Genomic DNA, 12,370 nt, shown 5'->3' with positions numbered 1-12,370 from the left:
CTGTACAATACAAAAAGTGAATTCTAAGGTATCAACATTGGTTGGTCAATTTTAACAAATGTACCACACTAATACAAGATGTTAATAGAGGAAACTACGGGGTGCGGAGGAATAATAAGGTGATGCTATGTACTTTTTAATTGTTTAAAAGGTACTCTGGGGCCTTGCCAAATACAACTCTTGATACTTACTATAAGCAAGGGATAAATGTAGAACTTGTCAGGTGGAAACATTAATAAAAGGCAAACTGAAGAAAAGAACTGTCTGTAATTATACAAACTGTCAATTATCATAAATAGGAGTTTTTCTTCTTTCAACAGATTAATATTCCAATTTATTCATTTCAATCTCTTCAATCATACCTTGACTGATATTTTAAATCAAATTTAGTTTGCTCCTTAGAAAAAGTAAAAGCATGTAAGATTATTTGTAGTACTTTCTGGGCTATTACTTTACTGTTCTCTAATGCATTAAATGGATTCAATTTCATTATATAAGCCATCTCCTTTAAGCTATCTGCTTTTGAGTTTTCTCACTACAGAATTGATGCATATAAACAAACTGTGGTAATGACGGAGCTATGGTTAAATTCTCAATCTTTATAAAAGGTTAAATTATACCCTCTAGTGAATCCCCAAGGAATTTCATTCATTTATTGATTTCATTCATTAATTTCCAGAGTAGCCGTAAAAGTGAAATGTATCCCTTGTAAAGAAAATCAATGATTTTTCCAAAATTACTACATAAATGTATCATCTTACACAAAATGTTTATATCTTTTAATCTTTTCCCAGAGGTTCTAAGTTCTATAAGATAAGCCATGGTGATCTGCAATAGTAACACTGCTCCAGAATCCTCATGGTTCTACCTTTTCGGCTCTGGCAAGTATTATTCCACTGCAATAAGAAGAATACAGCCTTTGCTCTCAGAAAGATCTGAGTTTCAATCCCTCCTGGCATTACTTTATATAGCTTTTTTTCCTCATCTCCAAAGTAGGGTTAATTAATTATATTTTTATAATATGGTATCTATGATGCATAAGTGAGATAAAGTATGTTAAGTATCTAGCACTTAGTATACTGTATCAATAGTTTGTTCTAATTTCCCTTCTTCCTCTTCTCACCTACTGACCTGATCAAACCAAGCTCATATTCTTGCTTCATTTAAACTTTTGCCTTTTTTTCTGTTTGGATAACCCATACAAAATCCCAGCTTCTTTAGCAATTCACTGCACTAGTTGTGTCTTTTACCTTGAAATCATTCCACAACTCCAATCCTGAAACTACACTATCTCATTCTCTGTACCCTTTTCTACTTCCAGCCTCTACTCCCTCACTCCAGTTCCAGGAACCTGCCCTCCTTATACACACCCCTGTCCCGCCCACACTTTTTTCTTCAAATTTAATAGCCCCTCCTGGTTTCACTCTGAAGTCTTTACCCAGTCTAGATTCTACAATGCATAACTTGAATTACTACTTTGTCTTTGTAATACCAGCCTATAAAATCTAATCCTGAGCTACTCCAACCACTTGTTTACATCTCCATAGCCAATAAAAACCACACAAGTAAGTTAGTACCAGCATACATTGATGGTATATCAATCACCTTTGTCTTACAAAGGCTCTGAATTCTGCATGACAACCCATGATGGTTGCTGATCAGCTTCCTCTCCTATTCCTCTGAATGGCTGGCTATTCCATAACCCTTCCCAATCTCCCCAAGCTTCTTACATTATACTTTTTGCTGATGATAAAATATAAAACATACATCGGATCATGTGTCTCTTCTGTTTAAACTCTCCAATTTCTCTTAGAGTAAGAGTGTATGTCCTTACAATTATTCACAATACCTTACATCATTTTTCCTTTCCCTTTCTGAATATATCCCCCTCTTGTCTCCTCCTTACGCACTCTGCTCTAGCCACACAAGCCCCTTGCAGCTCTTCAAACATGTTGAAAAGTTTCCTGCTTTAAGAATTATGCCCCAGCTGCTTAACTTCCTCTGCTTGGAAGTCTTTCCAAGTTGGCATGGCTAACCCATCTGCTTCATACAAGTCTTTGTTCAAATGCCACCAGCTCTGTGAGGCCTACTTTGATCATCCTATTTAAAAATGGAATACTGCCCTGCACCGTGTGGCTCAGTGGATTGAGTGCTTGTCTGAAAACTGACAGGTCGCAGGTTTGATTCACAGTCAGGGCACATGTGGGCCTGGTCCCCGGATGGGGGCACGTGAGAGGCAACTAAACATTGATGTTTCTCTCCCTCCCTTCCCCCTTTTGTAAAAATAAATAAATAAAATCTTAAAAAATAAAATAAAATTGTAATACTGCTCCCAATTCTCCCCTCCCTTCCAGCTGTGACATCCTTATCTTCCTTATCTTGCTCTATTTGTTTCTTTTCATAGCGCCTACCTTCTAACATCCTATATAATTTATTCATTGTGTTTACCAGTTATGGTCCCATAAAAACAGTTGTGTTTTTATTGTTTGTTTTGTTTTTTCCTGCATTCCAAGTGCCTAAAACAAAGGCTGGTTGGCACATCAGAAGCACTCAATAAATATTTACTTAGTAAATAAATAACTAGATAAAGCTAAACCCCTCTTCCCTTTATAAATGAACCAAAGGTATGAGGGGCGAATTTTCTCAACTTCAACCTCCCCCTTCTAGAGTTACCTGCATCAACATCCAGGCAAGAATCCATTAACTGCTTCCTCAGCATATAAACTGTCCCTATATTCAAAAGCCAGTCTTCCACCTGTATTTTGAGCTAACTTCTTCCTGTCTTTTCTAAGACTCTGCTCAATTACATTTTCCTTGTACTTTTTTACTGCTATTCTCTTTCCTGTACTTCAACTACCCTCTCCTCTGACTTCTTTCCTTCAAGCATATTGATATGCCATTAAGAAAATAGATCTCTCTGTAATATTTGCCCAATTTCCAATTATCCTTACCATATTCCAGGATCCTCAGGTCAGTGACAAAGCTCCCACTGTAATTTCTGACCCACAGAGAAGAGCAATCATAGAGCTCTTCATGGTTGCTAGGGCTCTCCTCACAAACTGACTTCTCAAAATCATGGTGAAAGGAGTGTTCTCTAGACTCTCTGAAGGTGGGTGAGCAGGTCTTAAATGATAAATCCAATCTACCATTTCATTCTCCCTAAGCCTTTGGATCCTTTCCTCTATAGTACACCAAAGCAGGTCAGGCATTTTAACTTCATTTAGCATGGGTCACCCTTTTGGCCCATGTTTTAGCCTAACAACCAAAGTGTTAGAGCTTTTTCTAAGCCCTAAAGCTATAACAGTGAATCTAGAATCTGTTTAGTGGTCCTATATCAATAATTTCAGCCTGATCCAACTTTATGTTCCTGCCACAATGATTCTACACTTTTAATGTCCATTCCCACACATATTCCCCAGATTTCTATTTGTGTAAATTTTTTAAAAAATTTGTTTTTTAAGATTGCAGCACAACTCTTGATGGGTCACATTTTGTAGCTGACTCTTGGGGGCCTGCTGGATTTCAGTCCAGTTATAGGTCTAGAAGCAAGGAACAGTGGTAGGAGTAAGTATTTCTTGAGGAGAATTAGCAATATCTCTCAAAACAATCACCTCAGGAAAAGCCATTACAGGTTATTCAGGATAAGCAGGGTTAACTTCCTTTTTTTTAAAAAAAGGTGTTTGTTGGTGATGAGAAGATGGCGGCGAGATACATGGGAGTGGAGTCTATTTCCCCTCCGCACCAGTGAAACGCCTAGCTGATCTCAGGAACAGCGCGAACCACCAACAGTATTGCAGCATATATGAAGATCAGAGAAGAAAGATAGAGAACAGTGAAAGATCAGATGGTAAGAAGAGTGCTTAAGGACAATAAGATCCCCGGGACCCGCGCAGGGAGCAGGTGGCTGAAGCCCCCAGCCCAGGTGCAGGGTCTGCTGCAGGATTCTTGGGAGAGAGCCAGGCTGGGCCGGGCTGTGTAAGAGGCCAGGTGCTTGTTTAGACGGGGGGGGGGGGGGGGGGAGGCGGGCTTGAAGAGGAGGAATATCTCCAAGAGAAAAAGAGAAAATAGAGGCACTCAGCTCCTGTTTAGAGAACTCTCCACAGCAGCCCTGGTCTCTTGCGCCCCTAACCCCTCAGCCCCTGGACTATGAACGTGGGATAAGCAGCCCCAGCACACACCTGAAGCCCAGTTGGCCCACACCCAGATCAGTGGCCTGGGCTCCCACACCTGAAACTTCGGATGGGTGCACACCCTAACCAGTGGCCCAGCTACCCAGGAGTAGACACCCAAAGCCTGGGATAGGTGCGCAACGCGATCAATGGCCTGGCTGCCCGTGGGTGACCACTCTTGAAGCACTGGGACTGAACACCTCCCACCTAGCCCCTGTGAACAGAGCCCTGCAGGACCTACTGGCTCTCCAGGAAGGCAGAACACCCAGCAGAGGGGAGCTGCATGGCTAGGGGAGGCTGCAGTCCCCAGAAAGACTTGACTCAGTAGGGGGCTGAACTACCCTGAAGGAGCACCAAGAGCACTTAGCATCCAAGACAGCAAAGAGCAAGAAGGTGGAGTGTGAGTTGCCCTAATTGGTGCACCTCAAGGACAGCACAACTGGTGGACTAAAGGCCTAGGGGGGAGCACAAGAACCTGGAGGAACTAGACTGAAGTTTGAACAACAGCGAAGAGTGTGGCTCAGGAAGGGAGAAAAGTGAAACCAATCCTTCCAACCACCCCCTCCCGTTCCACAGACAGGAAGACCAGCAGAACTGACCTGACCTTTTTAAAGCCTGCAGAAGACTCTTTTTCTCTCTCCTTTCCCCCTAAATTCCTTCCTCCTTTCTGTCCTTCTTGCTTTTTTCATTCCTTCTCCCTTCCTTCCTTTACATTTTTATTCCTCCTTCCTTCCTTATTTTTTATTTTAGTTTTTGTTAAAATTCCTTCTTATCTTTCCTCCAATCTTTTTGTATTCCTTCTTCCTTCGGTCCATTCCTTTTCTATTTCTTTCTCCTTTCTTCCCTTCTCCTTTTATTTTTTCTTCTTCTTTCTCCTTTTCCCACAGGTGAGACAAAAAACCTGGAGCTCTGAAAAGACCAGAGTTAGACCCTGTTAGACCCATAAATGTCAGCTCAAGACCACTGAGCTCAGGAGATTAAGGAGATGGCACCACTGAATCCCACTGGCATTTTACCATAGATGTTTATACCACAAACCCAGTGAGTCAGAAGAGATCAATTTAAGAAACACAGGCTAACAAGAAGAGTCTCACAAACAATGGGAAGACAAAGAAACAATTCCCAAATGAAAGGAGGAAGCCTCAGAAAGAATGCTCAATGAAATAGAGGCATATCAACTATCAGATACTGAGTTCAAAGCAATGGTTATCAGGAAGCTCACTGAGCTCACAGAGAACTACCAGAAACTACAGGGAAACTACAATGAACTCACTGCAAATTATATCAACATGAAAAAGGAAATAGAAACTATCAACAAGGGCCAAGAAAAATTGAAGAATACAACTTCTGAACTGAAGGACACAGTAGAAGAAATCAAAAGCAGACTTGACATAGGAGAATTTTACAAAGCATTTAAGGAAGAGCTAACCCCTATCCTTCACAGACTATTTGAGAAAATTCAAACTGATGGAAGACTCCCAAACTCTTTCTTTGAAGCCAGCATCATCCTAATCCCAAAACCAGATAAAGACAGAACGAAGAAAAAGAACTTCAGGCCAATATCACTGATGAACACAGATGTTAAAATTCTCCACAAAATATTGGCAAACCGCATCCAGCAATACATTAAAAAGATCATACTCCATGACCAACTGGATTGTTCCCAGGGATGCAAGGATGGTACAATATTCACAAATCAATAAATATAATACACCACGTAAACAACCCCAAGGACAAAAACTAGGATCGTATCAATAGATGCAGAAAAAAACATTTGATAAAGTACAGCACCCATTCATGATAAAAACACTCAGCAAAGTGGGAAAACAGGGAGCATTCCTCAACATAATAAAGGCCATATATGACAGACCTACAGCCAACATCATACTCAATGGACAAAAACTTAGAGCTTACCCACTAAGATCAGGAACAAGACAAGGATTCCCTCTCTCACCACTCCTATTCAACATGGTATTGGAAGTACTAGCCACAGCAATCAGACAGGAAAAAGAAATAAAAGGCATCCAAATTGGAGAGTAGGAAAGGAAACTGTCATTGTTTGCAGATGACATATAGTGTACATGGAAAATCCTAGAGACTCCACCAAAAAACTACTCGACCTAAGAAATGAATTTGGCAAAACAGCTGGATACAAAGTCAATACTCAGAAATCAAAGGCATTCCTGTATACCAACAATGAAACTGCAGAAACAGAAATCAGTAAAAAAAAATCCCATTTGATACAGAAAGAAGAAAAATAAAGTTCCTAGGAATAAACCTAACCAAGGAGGTAAAAGACCTGTACTCAGAAAACTACACAATATTGAAGAAAGAAATTAAGGAAGACACAAACAAATGGAAGTTCTACCATGCTCATGGATTGGAAGAATTAACATCATCAAAATGCCCATACTAACCAAAGCGATTTATAGATTCAATGCAATCCCTATTAAACTACCCATGACATATTGCACAGATATAGAACAAACATTTCAAAAATTTATATGGAACCATAAAGGACCCCAAATAGCTGCAGCAGTTCTGAGAGAGAAGAACAAAGCAGGAGGGATCACAATACCTGATATCAAACTGTATTCCAAGGCCACTGTAATCAAAACAGCCTGGTACTGGCATAAAAACAAGGGCGTAGACCAACGGAACAGAACAGAGAGCCCAGGAATAAACCGAAGTCTTTAAGGTCAATAAATATTTGACAAAGGAGGCAGAAGCATAAAATGGAGCAAAACAGCCTCTTCAACAGATGGTGTTGGGAGATCTGGACATCTACATGCAAAAAAATGAAACTCGATCACCAACTTACGCCATACAGAAAAATAAATTCTAGGGGGATAAAAGACTTAAATATAAGTCGTAACACCATAAAAGTCCTAGAGTAAAACATTGGCAGGAAAATATCAGACATTCCACGCAGCAACATCCTCACAGACAGGTCCCCTAAAGCAAGGGACATAAAGGAAAGAATAAACAAATGAGACCTCATCAAAATAAAAAGCTTCTGCATGGCTAAAAACAGCATTAAAATAAAAAGAGAACAAAGAGTATGGGAAAACATATTTGCCAATGATACCTCAGACAAGGGCCTGATCTCAAAAATATATAAAGAACTGATAAGACTCCACTCCAGGAAGACAAACAACCCATTTAAAAAATGGGCAAAGGACTTGAACAGACACTTCTCCAGGAAAGACATACAGAGGGCCCAGAGACATATGAAAAGATGCTCAGCATCACTAGCCATCAGAGAGGTGCAAATTAAAACCACAATGAGGTACCATCTCACACCAGGCAAAGAGTGGCCAACATAAACAAATCAACAAATGTTGGAGAGGATGCGGAGAAAAGGGAACCCTAGTGCACTGTTGGTGGGAATGCAGACTGGTAAGTCCGCTATGGAAAACAGTATGGAATTTCCTCAGAAAACTAAAAATGGAACTGCCCTTTGACCCAGCAATTCCGCCGCTGGGATTATACCCTAAGAGTCCTGAAACAGCAACCCAAAAGAACCTATGCACCCCAATGTTCATAGCAGCACAATTTACAATAGGCAAGTACTGACAGCAACCTAAGTGTCCATCAGGAAATGAGTGGATCAAAAAACTATGGTACATTTACACAATGGAATTCTATGCAGCGGAGAGAAAGAAGGAGCTTATACCTTTTGCAACAGCATGGATGGAACTGGAGAGCATTATGCTAAGTGAAATAAGCCAGGAGGTGAGGGACAAATACCATATGATCTCACCTTTAACTGGAACATAATCACCAAAAGAAAAAAGGAAACAAAATATAACCAGAGATATTGAAGTGAAGAACAATCTAACAATAGCCAGAGGGGAGTTGTAGGGGACAGTGGGAAGAGGGGATTACAGGAGTTACTATAAAGGACACATTGACAGAATCAAGGGGGAGGGTGGAGGTGGGGGAGGGAGGTGGGTTTGGCTGGGGTGTGGTGGAGGGATAGGGAGAAAAGGCAGAGAACTGTAATTGAATAACAATAAAAGTTTTTTCTTTTTAAAGTGTTTGTTCTTGTTTTTTTTTTTAAGATTTTATGTATTTATTTTAAGAGAGAAGGTAAGGGAGGGAGAGAAGGAGAGAAATATCAATGTGTGGTTGCGTCTCACAGAACCCAGGCATGTGTCTGACTGGGAATCAAAGCAGCAATCCTTTAGTTGTCAGGCTGGCACTCAACCCACTGAGCCACACCAGCCAAGGTAGCAGGGTTAACTTCTTCAAAAGGGTGACAAAAAAGACTGATCGAAATTTAGGGGCTCGCTATCCTATTCCAAATTTGAGGATCTCATTCCTTCCCAACCAATGCCCTTATTTTAACAGCAGACACCCTGTTAGATTGGGAATTCATTTTGCACTGTAATTCATTTACTGTGCAGGATGAGACTCTGGGGTTAGTTTTCCGCAATCTCAGCTCTGCAGCTACAGCAGGGAAGAGTTTCTTTAGAGCAGACACAGAAACTTTCAGGTCAATTATGCAGAAATTAAGCTGGGAATTTGAAGATTGAGCTCATACTTTTCTTTCCCCACTGTTTCCAGGACAGTTAGGAGGCACCAGTCAGTCTCATTACACTTGTTAATTTGACAAAAAAAAAAAAAAAAAAAAAAAGTTTTAAGTCACCAAATACACGATTATCTAGAACCCTGTATTTTGTAAGTATTTAATCATGAGTATCCAATGGTGATATTTTATGTATCTCTTGCCACCTCACACCCTGGACTATAAGTGCCCTCTTTACCATTAAAAATAGCCATTAGTGCCTTTAAATCTAATTAGATTCGGGAACAAATTCCATGAACACCATAACCAATTCAGATAACTCATTCTTAAGATTCTGTTCCTCTAGAACCACTCTTGGTACTAAAATCTGAATCAGACAAGGTTCTCCAGAGATACAGAACCAATAAAAGAAAATATATACATATATTATCTACTTATGTCTCTTTAGATAGATCTATTAGAAATCTATTGTTAAATTATTTATCACATAGATATATACAGATTTATTTTAAGGAACTGGCTCACACACTTGTGGGACTAGCCACTCTGAAATGTGTAGGGCTGATATGCAGGCTGGAAACATAGGCAGAAATCAATGCTGCAGTCTTGAGGAAGAATGATTTCTTCTTGAAACACTTTGGGTTTAAAATTTAGGCCTCAATTGATTCCATAAGGTCCACATTTTCAAGGGTAATCACCTTTACTTAAAGTCAATTGATTTTAGATGTTAACTACATCTTCAAAATACCATCACACTAACACCTAAATTAGTGAATGATAAAATAACTACATACCATAGCCTAGTTAACAAATAAAATAAATCACTACACATAAGAAACTTGGGGATTTCTCAACCAAATCTTACTTTCAACTATAGAAAGAAACCTTTTCAGCTAGAGTATCTTATTGTGCTTCAAAAAGGCAGTAAAATTTTAGTAGGGGTACTTTGTGAGTGGACTGGAGGGATAGTCCTTCCTCCAAGACGTTTTGGAAAAAACCACCTTTTGGTAAATCACCTGTCTTTTCTACCTCCAAGAACATCATTTGTAGGGAGCTATAACATTGCATCTAGGTTTTAAAAGCAATGTTTATGTTTCAAAAGTGTGATCTTCAACTCTACAACAGAAATCACACTTTAAAATGGCAAATCATTTTGAGAACTAATGACTGAAAAAAGAAGGATGGTATCTATTGGATCTGTTGCTTGCCCTTAATCTGACCAGAAAATTTATAAATTGCGACTTCATTTTCTCTCACTGACAAAGTATAATCTAAACCAGGTGAAATCCAAACCAGGTGGCGTGAATGGGTGAATAATGGGCCAAATAACCAAAACAGCATATAAAGAAATCTTATCTGTCCTTTTTTTTAAGTATCTACTTTTAAAAACCTTTCTTGGCAATTCATTTATTCAATAAACACCGCTATGTGCCAGGCACTGTTCAAGGCACCTGGGTTAAATTCCTAAACAAAACAATGATCTTCTCTTGGTGGATCTCACATTCTAGCAAGATATCATTATCCAACTATTTTTCTCTGAGTATAATAACCCAAGCAGTAAGAAGTTATAAAACATTTTCTGAAAATCTACGTGTCAGATAGTAGAAAGCCAAACTTCTAGTCATTAATTTGGCTTTCTAGCAAGCACTGTTTCACTATCATCATAGAGTTTGGTCTCTGGAGCTAGACCACCTGGGTCCAAATCCTAGTTTCACTAATTCTCAGATGCACGACCTTGGCCAAGTTATTTAACCTTCACCTATAACAAAAATAATCATAACAACTATCCCACTGGATTATATAAGAATTAAATGAGTTCAAATGTGTAAAACACTGAATCTGGCACAGGGAAGGTACTAAAATATTAGTTATTTTAATTTTAACTTAATTTCCAGAAAAGCAGATATTACACATGTAATGATGGGAAAAAATAACATGAACAGCAACTTTTAGAACATTTTTATCTGGTCCAGACGTTTCTCCCTCCATTATTACTACTTTCAAGAGTTCTATTCTCAATTGAATTTACATGACTTCCAGTTAAGTTTTGTAAAAACTACAAAATGCGAGCTCTCTGTATCTCACATAAAGCAATTCATGACAGTTTGTTTAACACAGTAAGAGGCTTTTAATCTGATATAAAATTTCTTTAAAAAATAAAAATTAGACTCATTTTTCCTAAAGATACAACTGCAATTACTTCAAGAAACTTTAACATCAGAAACAGCAAACAGGACTATGTAATTGCCTGTATCTAATTGCCTGGGTGTGTAAATAGTATGTTCAATCTCTAAAACCTATACGTTTGCAGCCAATATACATGAACTGAAGTCAATTCTCAACCTAGTTCACAGAATATAATAAAAGTACAAAGACAGTCATATAAAATGGATGGCTCATCCTCATTTGTGAAAAATAGGCCTCATTCATTCTTGGTTCAAAGTTTATAAGGGGTCAACAACCTCCGAAGGTTAATGGCCACAATTTGGAAGTGACTGGAGTATAAAGAAAGTACATGCTGCAAATGTTGTCTTCCTCAAAGCAAAGGCTACTCATTAATACAACTGCCCCAGTTGACAAGTAGGAAGGTTAGTAAACCACATCTTTAAAGCTGCTTTTAAAAGGACCAATTCAAGATGGATTATACAGTCTGATCATGTTTTTACACCTTTAATGTGGGGAGGTGCTGAGGCACAACACAAAGTCACAACTAGTCCACAGGTACGGTTTTGACCCCAATCTCAGTTGAAAGCCCTCACCCATGAAGCTTTCCCGTTTCAGTACTGTAGGTGCCTTTGACTCTCCAGTGGAAATCTGGGGAGATAGGCAAAGAAATTCCTATCAGTTATTCCTTCAGCCACCCCATATCAAAGCCCAGACAACAAAGAATACTACACTCTGAGGTTTTTCTCAAGGATAGGTTTGGTCAGCCTTTTTTCTCCAGAATCTGAGAGCCTAGAAAGGCTTTATCGGAGAGAGGTGTGGCGCGACTTCCCAAACACGGCGTTAGCGAATAATCTGCCAGTCCCTAAGGAAAAGAAAATTGTTGCTCATTCTTAAGACAACTCCGAGGACGGGGACACTCAGGCCCTTCTTCGGGTTCATCCAGGGATTGAAGGGTTACAGAGCAGACAGCTGAAAAAAAGTCCCAAAGGCAGGATTTATCCCGACACTGGCCCGAGAGAGAAGGGAGCGGGGTGAACTCTTTCGGCCGCCGGGGTGGTGGAGCAGGCAAGTGTGGACGACCCCTGCCCCACAGGCGGATCTCTGCCACAGCCCGAGCAGCAGGGCGCGCCGTGTTCGCGCTCCGGGTCTGGCCCCCAACACGCACCAGGTTGAAGGTGCCCTCTCCACCTCTCCCGCTGCCCTTAAAGGTCTCGGGCCCAGGCTACCTCTTAGGACGTCGAGGCCGCCACCGCTTCCCGCCGCTTCCCGCCGCAGAGGCCGGACAGCTTCTCAGATGCCACGACGGTGTCACTCAACAAAGTGACCTGGCCACGGGGGTCAGGATGCTGGAACCCACACGGCTCAAGTGGACGCTAGCCTCCCACCGCCACCTAACCGCGCCCACTAGCAAAGTGCTCGCGACTCCCCGTGCCGCTGGGACCTTCTCTCAGCACGCTGCTGCGCGCAGCACCACGGGACTCGTAGTTTCGGCGTGAAGGTTGCG

The 12,370-nt window shown here is 40.5% G+C and overlaps 1 protein-coding gene across 3 annotated transcripts in view; it reads right to left on the bottom strand.

Annotated features, from left to right (window-relative positions):
- Positions 1–12,335, bottom strand: part of FAM210A (family with sequence similarity 210 member A) — a 41,114-nt gene extending 28,779 nt beyond the window's left edge. For all 3 annotated transcript variants that reach the window (XM_045187726.3, XM_045187727.3, XM_024580596.4), the window contains exon 1: positions 12,093–12,335. The gene's annotated coding sequence lies outside the window, so the exon portion shown is untranslated. The remainder of the gene's footprint in view (positions 1–12,092) is intronic.
- Positions 12,336–12,370: the final 35 nt, after the last annotated feature.

The sequence above is a fragment of the Desmodus rotundus genome, chromosome 10, assembly GCF_022682495.2.
Source record: "Desmodus rotundus isolate HL8 chromosome 10, HLdesRot8A.1, whole genome shotgun sequence".
Taxonomy (NCBI): Eukaryota; Metazoa; Chordata; class Mammalia; order Chiroptera; family Phyllostomidae; genus Desmodus; species Desmodus rotundus.
The sequence above is the reverse complement of the archived record's forward strand: the minus strand, read 5'-3'. Positions and strand labels throughout refer to the sequence as shown.